The following is a 21,009-nucleotide window of genomic DNA, read 5'->3' on the forward strand; positions in this document are numbered from 1 at the left end:
GTGCAGTCCAATGTACACACAGAGAGACTATGGAGAAGATGGAGAAATTAGGTTCTCCCTCTTCTCTGCACCTGTGCTGGGATTCTCTCACGGTAAGGTGACACATGGCTCACAGCAATATAACATGTTTTGTCCAGATATATAGAATAGCAGCATTTTGGAGATAGACACTTTTCAAAAATTAATGATAACAAGGGGGTAAAGTAGCAAAGCTGTTATATCTTTTCAGTATTGAAGAACTCCTGGACTCTTGGAAAACCGCGTGATAAAGAATCGATGGTCAAGTGACTGGAGGGCGTCTGAGCTGACTCCTTATATGCGTGTCATTGTTACTAATCATTCTCTGGGATAAACCCTTGACTTAGCCTTACATTTCATTTCAATGCGTTTCACTTCCTGCGTCCATCTAACCACATACTAATCATTCGGAACATAACCAACGCTAGCAACCAATGTACAGCACCATATATGGACGTGTCAGGCTACAATCCGGCCAGGTCCACACAGTAACGTTCAGAGAAGGTTTTTGTGCATTTTTCTAGAAAGCGGATCTAAGATCCTGAAGAGTTCAAAATAAAAAAAGAAAGGACTATTTTGGATACAATTCTGAATCTTATCAAAAAAGCGTGAAAAATTGATCTGCATGAGAAAGCCCTTAGGGTTCTTTTATGAAAAACTCCACTTCTTTTCTCAATGCAGTTTTCCTGAGCTAAAGCTAAAAGTAGATTTAGGTTACGTTCCCAAGATAATATTTTAGTGAGTTTTGGTGATTTCTGATTTATTTTGTTGAGCAAAAACCGCAACATCTTACATTTTCAGCAAAGTGGATGGAATTTATTGACTTCTCATGCCCTTTGTGCTTTCTTTCACTCTATATAAACGTTTTTTAAATCCGCAACATGTCAATATCTCTTGCGGTAAAGATTCTCCTTTAATGAGAAGAAGATTGTAGATATCACACCATAAAAGTTCCCTTGTAACATGGGATTATATAGGTTTATGTTCTATTCCACAAGTTATGAGTGCTGGGCAGATGATAGAGTAACACGTGCCATGGATATTTGGAGCCTGCTCCACCACGATTCCTAAAACTTAGGTACCGTACATTTTACACTACCAAAATGTCACTATTTTTTAATAAAATAAAAGATGACAAAGGCACAATCTGACATTTCTATATCACTGTGAAATATATATATATGTACAAAGCTATGAAAGACACGTATAAATCAGTAATAATCTCCATATTTGTGATTAACTGCGCTTAGAAAACTTAGAGACACATCAAGAGTTTTGATTGGTCAGTGCCCGATTCCTGAGACTTTGACTAAGGCCGGGCTCACACTTGCGAGAAACTTGCATGAGTCTTGTGCCTCAATACCCGGCACTGCCGCCGGCACTCGGGACCGGAGTGTGCGGCTTGCATGTATTTCTATGCAGCTGAGCGCTCCGGTCCAAGTGCCGGCGGCAGTGCCGGGTATTGAGACGCGAGACTCGTGCAAGTTTCTCGCAAGCGTGACTCCGGCCTAAAAGGAAGTCCCAAATGCTCAGCGAAGCACCAATCTCCTCGGAAGCTAAAGAATGGCAGAAAGTCCATGAGCCCATCTCTGGTGTCAGAGGAGAGCAGGGCTTGGCTGACCGCTTCTGCTGCCTTACCGTTTAACGATCCTCACAGATCAAGACAGTTTTCGAAAAGTGCAGTTACACTTTAAATATGTCAAGAACAAAAAGCTCAATCTATTACAGAAGTTTTCACTCCTCTTCTGGTTTCCCCATTGATAGGAATACATATAGTGTGACCTTTACCAATTATCAAGTGAAAAGCTCTAAATGCCTCTCTGAGCACCATGCGGAGTTTCATTAAAAATGTTAGACTGCTTTCTACTGCCTCTATTTATCACAGTACATTGCAGACTGCAGAATAAGTGAGCAGTGAAACGTTCAGTGAGCTAGTCTGATTGTAGAGTCTGTGATGCATGGACTGGCTGCGGGTCTCGTGACAAGGGCATGACAGCTTCATGTATTTTTATGAGGCTGTCACATTGGATTGGGAGATCCGTTTCAAATCCATGCATTGTGGTCCGAGATCAGACCAAAATCCACAGACGCCTACGTGAGTCCTAACCCTTATTTTTTTTCTGCTCTTCAACTAAAATGATGAATGACCAAATCAAAGTTCAACTTTTAAAGCCCCCACATTACACAGCTGTTGGCTGAAGGAATGATCGGCTGATCATTATCTCTCCCAATTTCCCCATACACAGGAACGTTACGCTTGGCCAAGTCCTCATGTGTTCTCCATGAGGGAGCCCGTGCCAGGCAGTGGATTATTTCCCGGAGAACAAAAGGACTGGCTGTTGGAAGTTCAACAGGCTGGATCCTTCTCTCCCGCAACATCATCTGTCGCGAGAGAGGCAGGAGACCCCCATACACTTTAGATAGTCTGCTGATCTCACCATTATTGATGGGTTTGGTTGGCTGTAGTCTAATGTATAAGGAGGCTTTAGAAGATTGCTCAGAAGAAGAGAGTTAAGAGTTATAACAAAAACCATAAGTAGAGCTCACTGACAGCTTAACTCTTAATTCATTCTGCAGTCTGCTAAGTACTCTGATACGGAAAGGCTGTAGAATCTAAATAGTCCCAAATTTTTCAATTAAACCATGCTACAAAAATGCTATTGCAAAAGAGAGCTGAGGCTTAAGCAAAAAAGGTTATTTATCCTTTAACTGGCCAAACACCCCCTAAATAGCTGTGAGACAATTGCTTTTTACTCCCATACTCCGCATTATCAACTTCCCAAAACATACTCTTCAAACAGTTCCTAAGATTTCATCTTCAAAGCTCCTCAACACCCAGACGCCTCCCTAAGGAGAACCGAACGGAAATGGCAAAGGCATTCGTGTACTCTTTGGTAAGCCAAATGTGAAAAAAGGTCTTCCTGAGAGAAGTCTGTCTATACATATGGTACAGTGTCAAACAAGATTTCCAATAAGCACCCATTGCATAAAATCCATAAAAAAGATGTTACTCTGATGTAAAAAATAAAAAGTATAGAAGACGTCATGTTGTGCACTGCCCAGCAGTTTAATACGGCTGAATACAGTCTTTGCTGCATTAATGGTAATCCTTCATCCTTAGAAACAGTATCCCAACACACATCAATAATCGACATGAACGCCGTGGACATCCATAGAGTTATTGACCGTTACGCTGGAGCTTCAGATGTGGACACCATACCAAGAGCATCTCAGCAGACCGTCTATGCTGCAGGCAGTACATTGGGAATATGAACCTGCGGTGATGGCAGGAAAGTGCTTTAAGCGAGATTTATTAACTTTTGGCTGCAAAAAGTTGCAAATTTTGGTGCACATTTTTCCATTTAATGATGCTTGGCACTTTTCACAAAACGTGTGGGAAGCATAGTGGAAAAAATGGGCCGTTCACCTTCCAACTGATTTGATATAACTTTCTATTGCAGCGACTGCGCACGGCTCTCTCTGGACTAATATGGCAGAGGAACAGACCGGTGAACCAAGCAGGAGATTATCACTGCTGCACTAGCTGCCTACCTGTCTACTGGCCTGACCACGCCTCCAGCACAGACTAGCAGCTCACTGTCGATATACAATGTACACAGAGAGCTGTAGTGTTTAGCTTTCTGAGCTCTGCTACATCTAACAAGTCTGATTGTATCACAACTGCTGCATCCAGTAATCTAAGTGATACATCACTGGAATCAGGGTCTCTTTCTCTACATTATGCTGCTCTGAGATGAGATGGCAAAAAACAGGTGACAGATTCCCTTTAAAATGAATCTGTCACCAGACTTCATGATATAAGCTGCATGCATTATTAAATAGTTCTAGCTAACCTGCTGAAGCCTATGTGCATAGTTTGAAAATCAATGTCACACAGGCTGTATAATCCTGATATTAAAATGATCATTTTTTGAGTCGGACAAATAAACGCTTCCTTTAATATCAGGGGGATAAGCCTTAAAAAAGGACAATACAGCCTTTCTAATATGGATTTTACAAATACAAACACCAGTCTCATCAGGTCTAAAAGATCTGCAGATTACATCATGTAGTCTGGTGACAGATCCAGCCATGATCCACATACATCACATATATTTCTAATGTAAATATATGGGGCACTAATATACTCCTGGGAGATTTCTACCAGTCTGGCCACTAAATGAGCCGTGGTTGCTTGTACATAAATAGATCAGACACTATTTTCTTGGTAAGTGCTTTGCAGCAATGTTTCTACATACGTAGACATCAGCTTGTCCTCTGCATACATCAGCATGTATAGAAATCAGCATGCAGAAAGGCTAGTTTCACACTAGCGTATCTACACGCAGCGCATGGCGCCGCTAAGCCCCGCCCACTGCCGTGCCCCCTCCGGTCATCTTCTCCTACTAGCGCACATCACTGAATGCGATCTGCGCACCCTATCTTTAGCATAGGGTGCGCAGACCGTGCGCTAGTAGGATTTTGCGTGCGCTGCGCCCTTTTGACGGTGAGCCGAGCGCACCAAAATGCAACATGGTGTGTTCGGCGCACCGTCAAAAGGGCGCAGCGCACGCAAAATCCTACTAGCGCTCGGTCTGCGCACCCTATGCTAAAGATAGGGTGCGCAGATCGCATGCAGCGATGTGCGCTAGTAGGAGGAGATGACCGGAGGGGGCGCGGCAGGGGGCGGGGCTTAGCGGCACCGTACGCTGCGTGTAGATACGCTAGTGTGAAACTAGCCTAAGGCATAAGATATTACCCGTGTGACAGTGATTTGCCAGAGACAGATGTGATTCTTCAAGTTTATGGCAATTATATCCATAAATGAATGAGGTACCTGCCTGCAGCATAGAAAACCCACAGTAGCTGCAATCTGACATGGTGTACATGGTGGCCTACCTACTAGTTTCACTACGAATATCAATCAGACTCAGTGTTTCTAATGCCCAAAAGTACATAAGGACAGTAATACATTGAAAGCATTAATGTCATGGCAAACAAAGCTCCCCTAACAGATCCATGTTTTCCTGCAATAATCCATACTCCAAAGAAACATTGCGAAAAAGAAATACACATACGAGCTTATGAAAAAGTACACTAATTAGAAGACCAGCTAGGGCTCCAATGGAAATCTAACTATGCTAGCTACGAACCCAAACTCACACAATCCATCAGCTGTGATGACTTTCTGTCTCCACCTCGTGTTGTCCATCAATGACTCTCCGCTTTGTTTCACAGTGTGTGTGCAAAGCTTATCTTGTAGGCGTCCGTAGGGCCCACCAATGTTCCTGCAAGTCCCACACCCTGCAACATAATGTGGAACTTGGTCCGAATCAGCAGACAAATTCACTGTAAGGAGATATGGAAAAGTAAAGTGAGAAAAACAATAATAAAGGCTAAGCTCTTCACACTCGCCATACAGTGCTACTCGCTTATACCAACGTATTGGGGTAAGGGAAGCTGTGGCCAGCTAATGGGTGCCCTCACAGCGTAACTCTCCTGGGCACAGTATCACTTTAGGTAACTTGCAAGGAAATGTTGGTCACCCTATTCCCTGCACTTCCAGGTGATTGGGTGTCACTGGGCAGGAAAACAAAGTGAAGAGGATTCAGCCCTACACCAGCACTGGGCCGCTTTCATACTCAGGATCGTGGGGGTCCAAGACGTTAGACCACCATTGAACATAAAGTGATCGTATATCCGTGGACTATGTCATTTTATGAGATGGAGTAATCCTTTGGGGAAAAGTGGGTCACTGAAGGTTCATAGAGCTTTAGTTGGCTGTGTGCACACGTTGCGGATTCTGCTGCGCTTCCGCAGCGGTTTTGGCCCTGCGGAAACGCATCGGTTCCGCAGACATGGTACAGTACCATGTTATCCAATGGCATTTCAAAACTGCTGTGCTCATGCTGCGGTCTTTTCCACGCGGTTTTGCTGCGGTTTACAAACCGCAGCATGTCAATTGTTTGGGCGGATTCCACAGCGGTTTCACATCTTTAACATAGTAGAGGTGTGAAACCGCAGGCCAAACCGCAGGTCACTTTACCTGCGTTTTTACCTGCGGATCCGTGCGGAAAAAGACCCAGGTGAATCAGCAGCGTGTGCACATAGCCTAATGATCTCTGATGGAGCGCCTTCCATTAGTGTCAGGATTCACACCCCTTCAGTGCTTCCACACACAACTCTATACAATGCTATCCTCTAGCCTGAAGGAGGTCTGGAATATCAAACCAAAAATCCCCCCTGACGAAGCATCTGTGAAACGCGCGTCGGGTGCATGGTGGGTGAATCATTGCACTTCTCCCTTCACAAAACTAATCTACATGAATGAGATCTTACTAAAGGCGGACACAGACAGAAAAGGGCCCCTGCGCAAGAACACTATATGGGCCCTTTGTGGTCCAATAGTGCATCACAATACACAATTTCACCTGCTTTGGAGGTAGAAATGGGCCTTTTTACCTCTTGGTCCCCTGTGTGGCTGCACAGGTTGCACCAATGATATGTCCGCCCTATTTTACAGTTCTAATATACTTACTATATTGTATTATAATTCTAAATATTTGTATTTTGGGTCTCTCAGTCATAATATACAAACAGTAAATAATATAAAGGATCCAACAATACAAACTTATCTAGAAATACAGTTATGACTGATTAGTTATTCACCTAGTCTCAGGGTAGACGTGGGTCAAATTATCATGCCATATATAACATTGAGTGCATCTAATAAAGGGAACCTGTCAGTAGGATCAACCCTCCTAAGCCGTCCATATAGGAAGCTGAATAAAATTATACTTTGATATCTGCAATGTCTTATTCCAGGGAAATCCACATTTTTCTTATATGTAAATGAGCTGTTCAGACCTATGGGCTGGACATAGATCTCCCTGAGAATCTGCCTCCAGAGCTTATTTTAAATAAAAGGGTACGTTACCAGTGTGATATACAATGGCCGCTCTCTATTCTCCTAATCTCACTGCAGAGCTGTGTGTGATTATAACTGACACAGGACACCATTAAAGGGAACTTGTCATGTCCCCGAACACTACTAACCTGCAAATATTGGGTTTGCGTTCTGAGAGCCCGGCTACCACGAGGATATGAACTTAATTCTTCCCCACAACCTCTGACTTCTGGTCACAGAGGCGCAGCCAGCATGGCCTCACACCCTGGCATTGACTGACAGCCAGCTCATCAGTGCAGAGCTGGCTGTTAGTCAGTGCCAGGGTGTAGTCCTACCGTATTAGTTACGTGTCTCACACAGGTAATGCACCCTTTTATTTTATCTGAAGGCAGATCTTAAGGAGATCTATGTCCAGCCCAGAGATATTAACAGCTCATATACATGTAAAGAAAAACTTGGATTTCCTTTTCAGCCATGTAAATACAAGAATACAGTAGAGGAATCCTGCCACGAGCATAATGCTGTCCTGCCTGTCAGCAGCTTGCTATAGGGAAGGAGGTGTGGGAAGGAGGACCCCCATATAGTGTTCGGGCCGGAACCAGGGGAACCGCCATCAGGGTTATTGAAGGAATCACATCAGGAGGATTACAAAGGGAGACATGCCTGAAGATACGCAACCTCGTCACAGGCGAGATAAAAGGCCCGCTACCCCGACTTTGGGAGAGACTCCTTGATAAAGAACGGCTACAGGTCATCTGGAGAACTGCGTCATCACCGCGCGCCACCTTCATCGCTTTCTTCAGGGCCTGTTGCGCCCCAACGGCATCGCTTTCTTCAGGGCCTGTTGCGCCCCAACGGCATCGCTTTCTTCAGGGCCTGTTGCGCCCCAACGGCATCGCTTTCTTCAGGGCCTGTTGTGCCCCAACGGCATCGCTTTCTTCAGGGCCTGTTGCGCCCCAACGGCATCGCTTTCTTCAGGGCCTCTTGCGCCCCACCGGCATCGCTGTCTTCAGGGCCTGTTGCGCCCCACCGTCATCGCTTTCTTCAGGGCCTGTTGAGCCCCATTCCTACCCGGGTAGCGAGACTTCAAGACAGCCGCCTCAGCGACCTCTATGCGGCCACACTCCTGAAACCAGCAGTCCCTGGAAGGCTAAGTGGCATTATATTTGGTTAAGATTGTTGAGTCCCTGCGTGGACTGTTTGTTTTGTTCTTAATTTTTGTTTTGTTCAGCCAAGCCCAGCGGCTAAAGTTAGATAAAAGTAATTTCGTAAACCACCATTCGTCTAGTGTCTCGTCACTGCATCCTGCGAACCTGCTCAACCCTACACTTGGCGTAGTCGGCAGGATGCAGTCTCCGAGCGTGGACGGTGGTGGCCCAGGTCAGGGGGAAGCTGTATACTCCGTAGATAATGATGGCCCCCGTACTAGCATTTCATTGGGGGCCATGCTGAACAACCTGCCTAGATTCTCCGGCTCCAATACTATGCTATGGAGCTAGACAGAGCGAATGCGGGGGCTCTTTCGGATGCACCCAATGACCCCTGACTTGGAAGCTGAAGTGGCACTCATGACTCTAGACGGGGAGGTGCGGAGGTCAGTGATGTTGAAACCTCCGGGGCACCGCAACACTTTTGAAAAGGTGTTGCAGATAGTGGAACAGACCCACGGTGATCCCACTAATGTGGGAGAGTTAAGGACCCGTCTGTTTAGTCGGATGCAGGCAGAGGGGGAGACGATTACTCAGTATATGAATGTACTCCAAGAATTGCATACGGCTATTGAAAGAAAAGACGGGGTAGGGGTAGGACCTGTTGACCTTACCCTACGTGACCTACTGGTGACTGGACTGCGAGATCCACTGATAAAGCAGGCATTACGGTAACAGATCAGAATGAATCCCCAAATAGACTTTTCAGAAGTGGGAAGTCAGGCCCGGGTACGGGAGCAAGAGCAAGGGATGGCGGTCCCCGTGGGGAAGGTCCGAGGTGTGGAGGCCTCCTCGAACACAGTTGGGGAACCTCAGTGGGTGGAGGAGATGAAGCGAGAATTGAAAAACATTAAGAGCAAGTTGGCTGAAGTAAAGAGAAGAACCGAACCGGAGACTGGACGACCTAGAGTTAATCCCGGTCCCTGGGGGTCACGTTCTCCGCGGGGTGGTTAGTCTATACCGGCCCGGTGTTATGAGTGTGGAGAACCAGGCCACTTCGCCCGAGAGTGTCCGCGGCGTGGGAGATACCCACCCCGGCGGCCATTAAACTAAAGGGCTCCGGGCTGGGGGGACGCCGCTCGGAGCCGAAAACCACAACTAGGGGTGGTGGAAGTCCCGAAGATTTGGTAGCAAAGTGTCCGGTAGTTTGGGCAGAAGTAGAGGGCCGGGCCGTCCGGTGTCTGGTGGACACGGGGTCACAAGTAACCACTATGCCCGCAGCGTACTTTCAACGAAACTTTCCGGAGGCAGCAAGGCCTCAGTGGGGGCCCATGATTAGACTAGTAGCCGCCAACCAACTGCCGGTCCCGGTTGCCAGGGTAGTGTGGGTGCAGGTGACGTTGTGCGGTAAACCCCTTGGCCGCAGAGGGGTGGTGCTGACTCAAGGAGAAGCTGATCGACGACACCCCGTCACCCTAGGCATGAATATTTTAAAAGAGTTTGGTAACCTGTTGCTTAATGATCCCACACAAAGGACACTGAAGCAGTGGGGTTCTCGCACAGCTCAGGGACAGGTATTCCAGCAGCTGGTGCGAGGGTGCATCGGGACTGCCAGGAGGGTGAGGCTCTGCGCAAGGTCATCGCGTCAGCGGCACCCCTGCTTGTGCTGCCTCCTGGACAGACAGTGGTGGCCCTGCCAATTCGGGCCCCGATACCTTTGGAGGGCGTGGAGGTGCAGGTGGAGCCGTGTCACTCAGAGCACTTGCCTCCTGGCATACTGGTGGCCCGTTCCCTCGCTACGGTGCAAAAAGGAACCGTCCTGGTACGCAGCGTTAACCTTGAAGGCCGAGATACCATTTTGAAAGCACGGACTGTACTGGCTAAACTAGTAAAGCCTTTAGAAGAAGTGCTGCCCGCTCCTGCGGTTCAATTACGAGTACACCCCGGGGATCCTTGGGAGGTAACAATACGAACCTTACAGGCCCACGAAGTCTCGACACAAGAGAAAGGCCGAAATATCTTGGAGCAGATGCGGGCTGAGCTTTCTGGACTAACTGCAGCCCAACTTTCACAAGTAAAAGCATTGCTGGGACAGTACCATGAAGTATTTGCTAGCCATGAGGACGACTTTGGGTGTACCACCCAGGGCTGTGGAGTCGGTAAGCCACAGTTGCGACTCCAACTCCGACTCCTGGATTTTATCAGGCTCCGACTCCGACTCCGGCTCCGACTCCTTCATAAATGGCCAATTCATAACAAATTTACTGTTGTAAAATGTTAAACATCATGCTTATTCAGTTTCTCACCATCATATAAGTAATCAGACCACTTAGAGCAAAAACTACATTTATTAGAATACAATTAGAATATAGCAAATAACTTTTATAAACTTTTCTAAACTGTAAGTAAATATGCAATAAACACTTTTATGCAGTTAATAAGAAGAAATCTATAAATTTGTCCTCAGAAAAAGTATTGCCTCTGTCAGATCCTCCTTCATGGATGCCCTCAAATCTGATCTAATTATTTTGAGAGCAGAGAACAACCTCTCTACACTAACTTGTGTTGGTGGCAAAGCAGTAACCACTCGGGCAACATCTCTGACAATGTCAGGATACAGAGGAATCGCTTGTTGCACTGTTATTTTTGATGAACGGTCAAATTTCTCAATTTCTTTTAGTGCACATGAAAAATTCTGCTGAAATGTACTGGCTGTGTTCCTTGATGGGGATGACTCTTCTTCTATGCGGGAACGCTTTGCACGGTCCTTGTGATCCAAATATTTTTCGAAATTAAATTCTTCATCAGTTGATGATGAGGGTGAAGATGTGGCAGGACGACCAAATTCTTCTTGTTCCTCCTGACTGTTCTGCAACCCTTTCATCCTTACTGCTATTTCAAACAGAGCTTATTTTCCTTTACTTAGCTGTTGATCATCTAGAAGAATCCGATGCATTGGGTCTACATAAACAGCTGCCAAAAGAATGTTATTTTGTAATAGTAGCTCCTCTCTTTATTTCATTGATGTAGCAATGCCACTTGCAATTAACCCTCCTCTTTGGGACAGGCGAAACATCAGGTTCTTCCACTCCTTTAAGAAAATACCTGGAGTTAAGTCCTCTGCTTGTAATTTTTTAGTCACTGTAAATGGGTGCTCTAGCAATTTTTCCAGCTCAGTCACCTGATTCCACTGACTTTCATTTAGCGTCAGTTGAGGGTTAGCCATGTCTACAAGAAAGGTTTTCAGTTCAACCAAGCGCTGAATCATTAAGTAAGTACTGCCCCATCGTGTGGCTTGATCAATAATTTCCCCTTTTCCAGCACGTCTCTTCAAAATTGAGTCATCTTTAGGGGTTCTGGCAACAGTAGCCAATTTTCTCACCTTGCCAATCAGTGCAGCAGCATGTCCTTCTTGCAGACTGTCTCTTATAGCCAGCTGTAGCGTATGCACAACACAGCGCATGTGATGAATGAAAGAACATATTGACACAGTTTCAACAAGATCATCTAAACTATCATGTTGCTGTTCATCTGAAGCAACTTCAGTTTGCTCCTCAGTTACAATACTGTGTTACTCTATTTCAAACATTTCTGTGTCTGTGGACCCAGAATGTTCTTCTAGCTGCTGGTCACCATCATTACTCTCATTCATTAGCTTAATAGTACTTATCATATTTGAAGCATTGTCAGTTACGACAGAAAGAACTTGCTCTTTTTTAAGTTCATAGTCTTGCAGAACCTTTTCCACCAAGACCTGGAGAAACTCACTGGTGTGATGAGCTTTGGTGTCTTTTACTGCCAATGTCTTGGTAACTATTTCATTTTTGTCACAAACAAATCGGACATTGATGGCAAAATAGTTCACTCTGTGACGTGTGCAGGCATCCATTTTAAGAAACAGAAAGCGTCCCTTGAGAGTTTTTTTAAGTTCTTCCTTTTGTTTAAAAGCTTCTTCGATTACTAATTTTCTAATACTCTCTCTCTCCAGAGAAACACCAAGCTTGCGGGCCATTTCCCCATTCAGACACATAAAAGCTGGTCGTGAAAATAATGAAATAGGCACACTATCCTTTACAACAAGCTCTATGATCTGTTTTTTAAATGTATCTACTGTCATTGTCACAGTAACTTTGTCACTGACAAAATATCTTGCAACTGATGGCTGCAAAGTTCTCTGCTCCTTTGTTTGGCTGGAAGAGCTGGGCACTGGTTCATTGGTTTGGATGCAGTCTTTCTCATCCACTGCTTTCAGTACTTCTGGATGAAAGCGCTGTAAATGTCTCTTTAGATTAGAAGCTCTGGTAGGAGCATTTTTATCTTTGCCTGAATATGCACTCATCTTGGCTTCACAGCATTTGTTTTCGTCTGGATCATTTGTCATACACTGACAGACATAATGTTTTCTATCTTGAGTGATGGTGAAATGTTCAAATACAGCTGATTTAATGTGATGCTTCTTTGACATTCTCAGGTTTTTAATTCTGCATTCACAATCCAAATGACAATTGTTTTTCCTAAAAACAATTGTACAAAATTATTGCCAGGTCGTACAACTGATATAGTGGTCAGTAATACTGTTATTATTCCTCATGTACTCACAGTTAACTGATGCAAAGTTTGTTGAAAGGATAATACTTCTTACAGTCTTCCTCTTCTGAGTAGCAGGCAGCTGTGAGATGCTTGGAAGACGCACACCTAGTATGATCTAGTCTAGAGGAGAAGCTTTACTACTAAGAATTTGCAACACATTTTCACTTTCCGTTTCATGCATTGTAAGTAGGGGGGTTGGGGCAGCATGAGGTTAACCAAGTATAAGATTAGATAAGGGCAGTGGAGAACAGTGACACACAAGAAGTAAGAAATGTCTCTATCTCCAGAAGAACTGCTTATCACTGTTGTTCATAGTTTGATAGAACATATACACTCACTGGCCACTTTATTAGGTACACCATGCTAGTAAGGGGTTGGACCCCCTTTTGCCTTCAGAACTGCCTCAATTCTTCGTGGCAGAGATTCAACAAGGTGCTGGAAGCATTCCTCAGAGATTTTGGACCATATTGACATGATGGCATCACACAGTTGGCGCAGATTTGTCGGCTGCACATCCCTGATGCGAATCTCCCGTTCCACCACATCCCAAAGATGCTCTATTGGATTGAGATCTGGTGACTGAGGAGGCCATTTGAGTACAGTAAACTCATTGTCATGTTCAAGAAACCAATCTGAGATGATTCGAGCTTTATGACATGGCGCATTATCCTGCTGAAAGTAGCCATCAGATGTTGGGTACATTGTGGTCATAAAGGGATGGACATGGTCAGCAACAATACTCAGGTAGGCTGTGGCGTTGCAACGATGCTCAATTGGTACCAAGGGGCCCAAAGAGTGACCAGAAAAAATTCCCCACACCATGACACCACCACCACCAGCCTGAACCGTTGATACAAGGCAGGATGGATCCATGCTTTCATGTTGTTTACGCCAAATTCTGACCCTACCATCCGAATGTCGCAGCAGAAATCGAGACTCATCAGACCAGGCAACGTTTTTGCAATCTTCTACTGTCCAATTTCGATGAGCTTGTGCAAATTGTAGCCTCAGTTTCCTGTTCTTAGCTGAGAGGAGTGGTACCCAGTGTGGTCTTCTGCTGCTGTAGCCCATCTGCCTCAAAGTTCGACGCACTGTGCGTTCAGAGATGCTCTTCTGCCTACCTTGGTTGTAACGGGTGGCAATTTGAGTCACTGTTGCCTTTCTATCAGCTCGAACCAGTCTGCCCATTCTCCTCTGACCTCTGGCTTCAACAAGGCATTTCCGGCCACAGAACTGCTGCTCACTGGATTTTTTTTCTTTTTCGGACCATTCTCTGTAAACCCTAGAGATGGTTGTGCGTGAAAATCCCAGTAGATCAGCAGTTTCTGAAATTCTCAGACCAGCCCTTCTGGCACCAACAATCATGCCACGTTCAAAGGCACTCAAATCACCTTTCTTCCCCATACTGATGCTCGGTTTGAACTGCAGGAGATTGTCTTGACCATGTCTACATGCCTAAATGCACTGAGTTGCCGCCATGTGATTGGCTGATTAGAAATTAAGTCTTAACACACAGTTGGACAGGTGTACCTAATAAAGTGGCCAGTGAGTGTATATTTGAGTAACATTTATAAAATTCATATGAAAGTTCAATTATGAAATATTAATACATTTTTTTTAAAGCTGGAGTCGGAGTCGGTACATTTCTACCGACTCCGACCAAAACTAACTCCGACTCCGACTCCACAGACCTGGTACCACCGCCATCACTCATGAGATCCCCACAGCAGGAGCGGCCCCTATCCGAGAACGATATCGACAGATTCCGCCACAACTCTATCAAGAGGTGAAAACTTTGCTGGCTCAAATGCTGCAAAAAGGGGTGATACGGGAAAGTCAAAGCCCCTGGGCGGCCCCCATCGTGTTAGTCCGGAAGAAAGATGGTACACTACGATTCTGTGTGGATTATCGTAAACTGAATGCTTGCACTATTAAAGACTCATACCCATTGCCCCGCATAGAAGAATCTCTGTCTGCATTGGGCAAGGCAACATATTTTTTGACCCTGGACTTGGCCAGTGGGTACTGGCAGGGGCCCATGTCAGAAGAGGACAGAGCTTAGACGGCGTTCATAATGCCCATGGGACTGTTTGAGTTTAATCGGATGCAATTCGGGCTGGCCAATGCCCCCTGGGACCTTTCAGCGATTGATGGAGCGATGTCTAGGGGATCTTAATTTTGAGGCCACGTTGATCTACCTGGACGACATCATTGTCTATGCCGCCTCCTTCGAGGACCACCTGAAGCGGTTGGGACAAGTACTCAGCTGGCTGCAAAAGTACGGGTTGAAGGTGAAGCCTCAGAAATGCCACCTATTTTGCTCTCAGATAGAGTACCCGGGTCATGTCGTTTCGGCAGAGGGTGTGAGGCCATCCCGGGAGAAGATTGCTGCTATCCAGGAATGGCCTACCCCCGAGACGGTGAAAGACGTGCGGGCTTTTCTGGGGTTAGCTGGATATTACCGTCGCTTCGTAAAGAATTTTGCATGTCCAGCTCGAGCCCTGCATGACCTGCTGAATGGGGCTCCCGCTGGGGCCAATGGGCGAAAAATCCAGTGGCAACACCCTCAAGAAGAGGCCTTCCGAGACCTCAAGGCTGCACTTTCGGATGCCCCAGTGTTGGCTTATGCGGATTTCTCTCAGCCGTTTATCCTGCACACTGACAGGAGTCTTCATGGGCTGGGGGCTGTGTTGTCACAGGTTCAGGATGGCCGGGAGAGAGTGATCGCATATGGAAGTTGCTCACTCCATGACTCCGAGTGTAACCCTGACAATTACAGCTCTTTTAAGCTCGAGCTCCTCACAGTGGTGTGGGCTATGACGGAGAGATTCGCAAACTACCTAGCGGGCTCCGAGGTGGTAGTGCAAACTGACAACAACCCACTGGCACATCTGGAAAACGCCAAGTTGGGGGCTTTGGAGCAGTGATGGGTGGCCCGGATGGCGAAGTACAATTATAAGATTATCTACAAAAGAGGGGCCGAGAATGTCCATGCAGATGCCCTCTCCAGGATTCGACATACAACTCCCGGACAGAATCGAGACGAAGAATTAGAAGGGGAAGAAATACCGTTCGCTCTCACCGCTGCCGTGCTCACCAATGTTGATTCAAAAGTATCTTCCCCAGAGGCCCACAGGGGCATTCTGGAACAATCTCGGGATAAGTGGATACAACAACAACAAGAAGATGAAGAAATTGGACTTCTCCGGACATGGGTCGCCGCTGGTCAATTACCCACTGGTACTCAACGGCAAACTTTGACCCAAGACCTGTCGCTGATGCTGCGACAATGGGAGAGACTGATTATCCGAAAGGGACTACTGTACCGTAAATTCACGTCGCAAACAACCTCAACGACTGTGTGGCAGGTGGTTACGCCTGGAGCTCAACTACACGAACTGGCTCGAGAGGCTCACGAAAAAGGGGCCCACTTTGGAGTTAAAAAGACTTTGCAATGGCTACAACAGAAAGTTTATCACCCACGGTTGTCGGCTGTTGTGGATGAAATTTGCCGTACCTGCCGCTTATGTGAATTGGCCAAACCGACCGCTCAGAGAGCCGCAACACAGACTATTGTGACTTCAGCACCCCTTGAGCTTCTGATGGTGGATTATCTGACCATTGGTCCTGCATTCCAGGGATACGAACACTGCCTCGTTATGGTGGATCATTTCACCAAGTTCACTGTGGTCACTGTCACTGTTCACTGTCGGCCGCCTCCGCAATTTGCAGAAACTTTATATAAGTGTACGGCTGTCCTCAACTTACACATTCCGACCAGGGAGCATGTTTTTTGGGGAAAGTTATGGAGGAACTACATCATCTCTATGGGATTGACAAATCCCGGACCACACCGTATCACCCGCAATGAAATGGGGCTTGTGAACTATTTAATCGGACATTGATTCAAATGCTGCGTACTCTGGAGAGTGACAAGAAAGCTTGTTGGCCTGAATATGTTTCTGAACTAGTATGGGTTTATAATAACCGGGTACATCGAGTTACGGGCTATACGCCTTATTCCCTGCTGTTTGGACGAGAGGGTAAAGGAATCACGGAGGTAGAGTTGGACCCCGAAGAGCCTCAGCCCTGGACCGGAGTGTCGTCCTGGGTCAGAAATCATCGCCACAGGCTGCAAACTCTTCACCGAATTGTACATACCAAACTCCAAGACTGGGAACACCCAGGAAAGAATACAACTTCCCCTCCCCATCTCCAAAGCGGAGACCGTGTGCTGGTACTGGATCAACGCCCCCAGAACAAACTGGAGCCACGTTGGGAAGAGAGTCCTTATCGGGTATTACGCCGTATCCACCCAGAAGGACCTGTGTACGAAATACGGCCCGAGCAGGATGAAACAGTGCCCACCCGTATTGTGCATCGTAATATGTTGCGCCCGTGTATTTCCACTGACCCGAAACAACTGGAACCCATCCCGTTGACATCCGAACCGGAGTCCAGATGCTGGGACTCGGACGACGAGGATGTCCCTCCAAACCCCAAAGGCCCTCCACTCAATAATGAACCAGTTGACCCAATTAACCCGCCTGCATCTTGCAGCCCCCCAATGTCCACCACCCCAGAAGATTTCACCCCAGTAGAACTTAAACGCTCCGAGCGGTCAACAGCCGGCAAACCCCCCGAACGGTATGAACAAGACCAGTTCGTATGGCAACGAATATCGACACCCTTACAGGCCAATCTCAATAGAATGACGCCCTCGCCCGAGGACTGGCGAGCTTACAGGGTGGGGGAATGTTGGAAGGAGGACCCCCATATAGTGTTCGGGCCGGAACCAGGGGGACCGCCATCAGGGTTATTGAAGGAATCACATCAGGAGGATTACAAAGGGAGACATGCGACTGAGGTTGTCAGGGCGACAGGGGGCGGGGCTAGGGTAAAAGGAGCAGGGGACGGTCGGCAGTGGCAGTTGGGAGAGAGTGAGAGTAAAGGCAGGACACAGGGTGACTTGCAAGGGCACCGAGAGGAGCCTGTGAGGAGAAAGTTGGTGATTTACCGACGAGAGAGACGTGAGAGACCGTTCCGAGAGACTGCTCCCTGCCCCCGTTCTGAGAGAATCATCCCTGCTGCCCCCCGCCTTGGTGAGAGAGGAACTTTACCTCAGGTTGTGGCCGTGACTACCCGTTACCCGGCCACAGAGGCCTGGACACTTCCCCCCAGCCTTCCCCCATCACGCCGACCCGGCCGTCACCGGCATGAAGATACGCAACCTCGTCACAGGCGAGATAAAAGGCCCGCTACCCCGACTTTGGGAGTGACTCCTTGATAAAGGACGGCTACAGGTCATCTGGAGAACTGCGTCATCACCGCGCGCCACCTTCATCGCTTTCTTCAGGGCCTGTTGCGCCCCAACGGCATCGCTTTCTTCAGGGCCTGTTGCGCCCCAACGGCATCGCTTTCTTCAGGGCCTGTTGCGCCCCAACGGCATCGCTTTCTTCAGGGCCTGTTGCGCCCCAACGGCATCGCTTTCTTCAGAGCCTGTTGCGCCCCAACGGCATCGCTTTCTTCAGGGCCTGTTGCGCCCCACCGGCATCGCTGTCTTCAGGGCCTGTTGCGCCCCACCGTCATCGCTTTCTTCAGGGCCTGTTGAGCCCCATTCCTACCCGGGAAGCGAGACTTCAAGACAGCAGCCTCAGCGACCTCTATGCGGCCACGCTCCTGAAACCAGCAGTCCCTGGAAGGCTAAGTGGCATTATATTTGGTTAAGATTGTTGAGTCCCTGCGTGGACTGTTTGTTTTGTTCTTAATTTTTGTTTTATTCAGCCAAGCCCAGCGGCTAAAGTTAGATAAAAGTAATTTCGTAAACCACCATTCGTCTAGTGTCTCGACACTGCATCCTGCGAACCTGCTCAACCCTACAGAGGAACCATGAGAATGCCATCCAATCTGCAGGCCTCATGTTATAGAGAAGGGGAGCTAATTAGATCGATATATAGATTTGTGAGAAAAGATTCAGTATAATCTGTGATATAATCATTTAAACCTTTGCTCTTTCTTGGCTTTTCACTCCAGTGGACGGACCTGTCAGTGACTGACAGCTATCTCTATATGCACAGTTATACAAAGAAAGCTGTCAGTCACTGATAGGACAACCCACTGGACCAAAAAAAGGTTTTCTCATAACACTATACTGTATATCAATCCGCTCTGCGCCCCCTGCTCTATAATATGGGGCCTGCAGATTGCATGGCATTTTCAGAGTGACAGGTTCCCTTTAAGGACTTTTCCGGCTACATCATCCTTTTTTTCTTATCATATGTGCTGGTAAAACTCTCAGTGTATGCGGTAGACGGTGCATACACGATCTGTTAAAATCTGATGCCGCGCAGGAGATTCCTCCTACACGGAAACAGTTAACAGCCACAGGCCAATCACAGGCCGGCAGCTGACGTCAGCACGCACGTCGCCGACATATGATGTCACTGTCAAACGCCGAAACGATGCTGTGCGCCTCAGCCGAATCGTGGGTGAGGACAACGCTGGAGGACGGCCAGGAAAAGAAAAATTTATTGGGCTGCTGCATTTTATATTCCCATAGGGCTGCTGCATTTTATACTGCTATGGGGCTGCTGCATTTTATACTGCTATGGGGCTGCTGCATTTTATACTGCTATGGGGCTGCTGCCTTTTATACTGCTATGGGGCTGCTGCATTTTATACTGCTATGGGGCTTCTGCATTTCATACTGCTATGGGGTTGCTGCCTTTTATACTGCAATGAGGCTGCTGCATTTTATACTGCTATGGGGCTGCTACATTTTATACTGCTATGGGGCTGCTGCATTTTATGTTGCTACGGGGCTGCAACATTTTATACTGCTATGGGGCTGCTGCATTTTATACTGCTATGGGGCTTCTGCATTTCATACTGCTATGGGGCTTCTGCATTTCATACTGCTATGGGGCTGCTGCATTTTATACTGCTATGGGGCTTCTGCATTTTATACTGCTATGGGGCTGCTGCATTTTATTCTGCTATAGGGCTGCTGCATTTTATACTGCTACGGGGCTGCTGCATTTTATACTGCTATGGGGCTTCTGCATTTCATACTGCTATGGGGCTGCTGCATTTTATACTGCTATAGGGCTGCTGCATTTTATACTGCTACGGGGCTGCTGCATTTTATACTGCTACGGGGCTGCTGCATTTTATACTGCTATGGGGCTTCTGCATTTCATGCTGCTATGGGGCTGCTGCATTTTATACTGCTATGGGGCTGCTGCATTTTATACTGCTATGGGGCTGCTGCATTTTATACTGCTATGGGGCTTCTGCATTTCATACTGCTATGAGGCTGCTGCATTTTATACTGCTATAGGGCTGCTGCATTTTATACTGCTACGGGGCTGCAGCATTTTATACTGCTATGTGGCTGCTGCATTTTATATTCCCATAGTGCTGCTGCATTTTATACTGCTATGGGGCTGCTGCATTTCATACTGCTATGGGGCTTCTGCATTTCATACTGCTATGGGGCTGCTGCCTTTTATACTGCAATGAGGCTGCTGCATTTTATACTGCTATGGGGCTGCTGCCTTTTATACTGCTATAGGGCTGCTGCATTTTATACTGCTATGGGGCTGCTACATTTTATACTGCTATGGGGCTGCTGCATTTTATGTTGCTACGGGGCTGCGACATTTTATACTGCTATGGGGCTGCTGCATTTTATACTGCTATGGGGCTTCTGCATTTCATACTGCTATGGGGCTTCTGCATTTCATACTGCTATGGGGCTGCTGCATTTTATACTGCTATGGGGCTGCTGCATTTTATTCTGCTATAGGGCTGCTGCATTTTATACTGCTACGGGGCTGCTGCATTTTATACTGATATGGGGCTTCTGCATTTCATACTGCTATGGGGCTGCTGCATTTTATACTGCTATAGGGCTGCTGCATTTTATACTGCTACGGGGCTGCTGCATTTTATACTGCTATGGGGCTTCTGCATTTCATGCTGCTATGGGGCTGCTGCATTTTATACTGCTATGGGGCTGCTGCATTTTATACTGCTATGGGGCTGCTGCATTTTATACTGCTATGGGGCTTCTGCATTTCATACTGCTATGAAGCTGCTGCATTTTATACTGCTATAGGGCTGCTGCATTTTATACTGCTACGGGGCTGCAGCATTTTATACTGCTATGTGGCTGCTGCATTTTATATTCCCATAGGGCTGCTGCATTTTATACTGCTATGGGGCTGCTGCATTTCATACTGCTATGGGGCTACTGCATTTTATACTGCTATAGGGCTGCTGCATATTATACTGCTACGGGGCTGCTGCATTTTATACTGCTACGGGGCTGCTGCATTTTATACT

At 46.9% G+C, this 21,009-nt stretch overlaps 1 protein-coding gene across 1 annotated transcript in view; it reads right to left on the reverse strand.

Moving 5' to 3' along the window:
• Positions 1–4,783: 4,783 nt before the first annotated feature.
• Positions 4,784–21,009, reverse strand: part of LOC141100905 (uncharacterized protein C4orf54-like) — a 33,847-nt gene continuing 17,621 nt past the window's right edge. The window contains exon 2 of the mRNA XM_073589668.1: positions 4,784–5,367. The gene's annotated coding sequence lies outside the window, so the exon portion shown is untranslated. The remainder of the gene's footprint in view (positions 5,368–21,009) is intronic.

This window comes from Dendrobates tinctorius, unplaced genomic scaffold (genome assembly GCF_039654945.1).
Source record: "Dendrobates tinctorius isolate UK_male_01 unplaced genomic scaffold, ASM3965494v1 ptg000011l, whole genome shotgun sequence".
Lineage (NCBI taxonomy): Eukaryota > Metazoa > Chordata > Amphibia > Anura > Dendrobatidae > Dendrobates > Dendrobates tinctorius.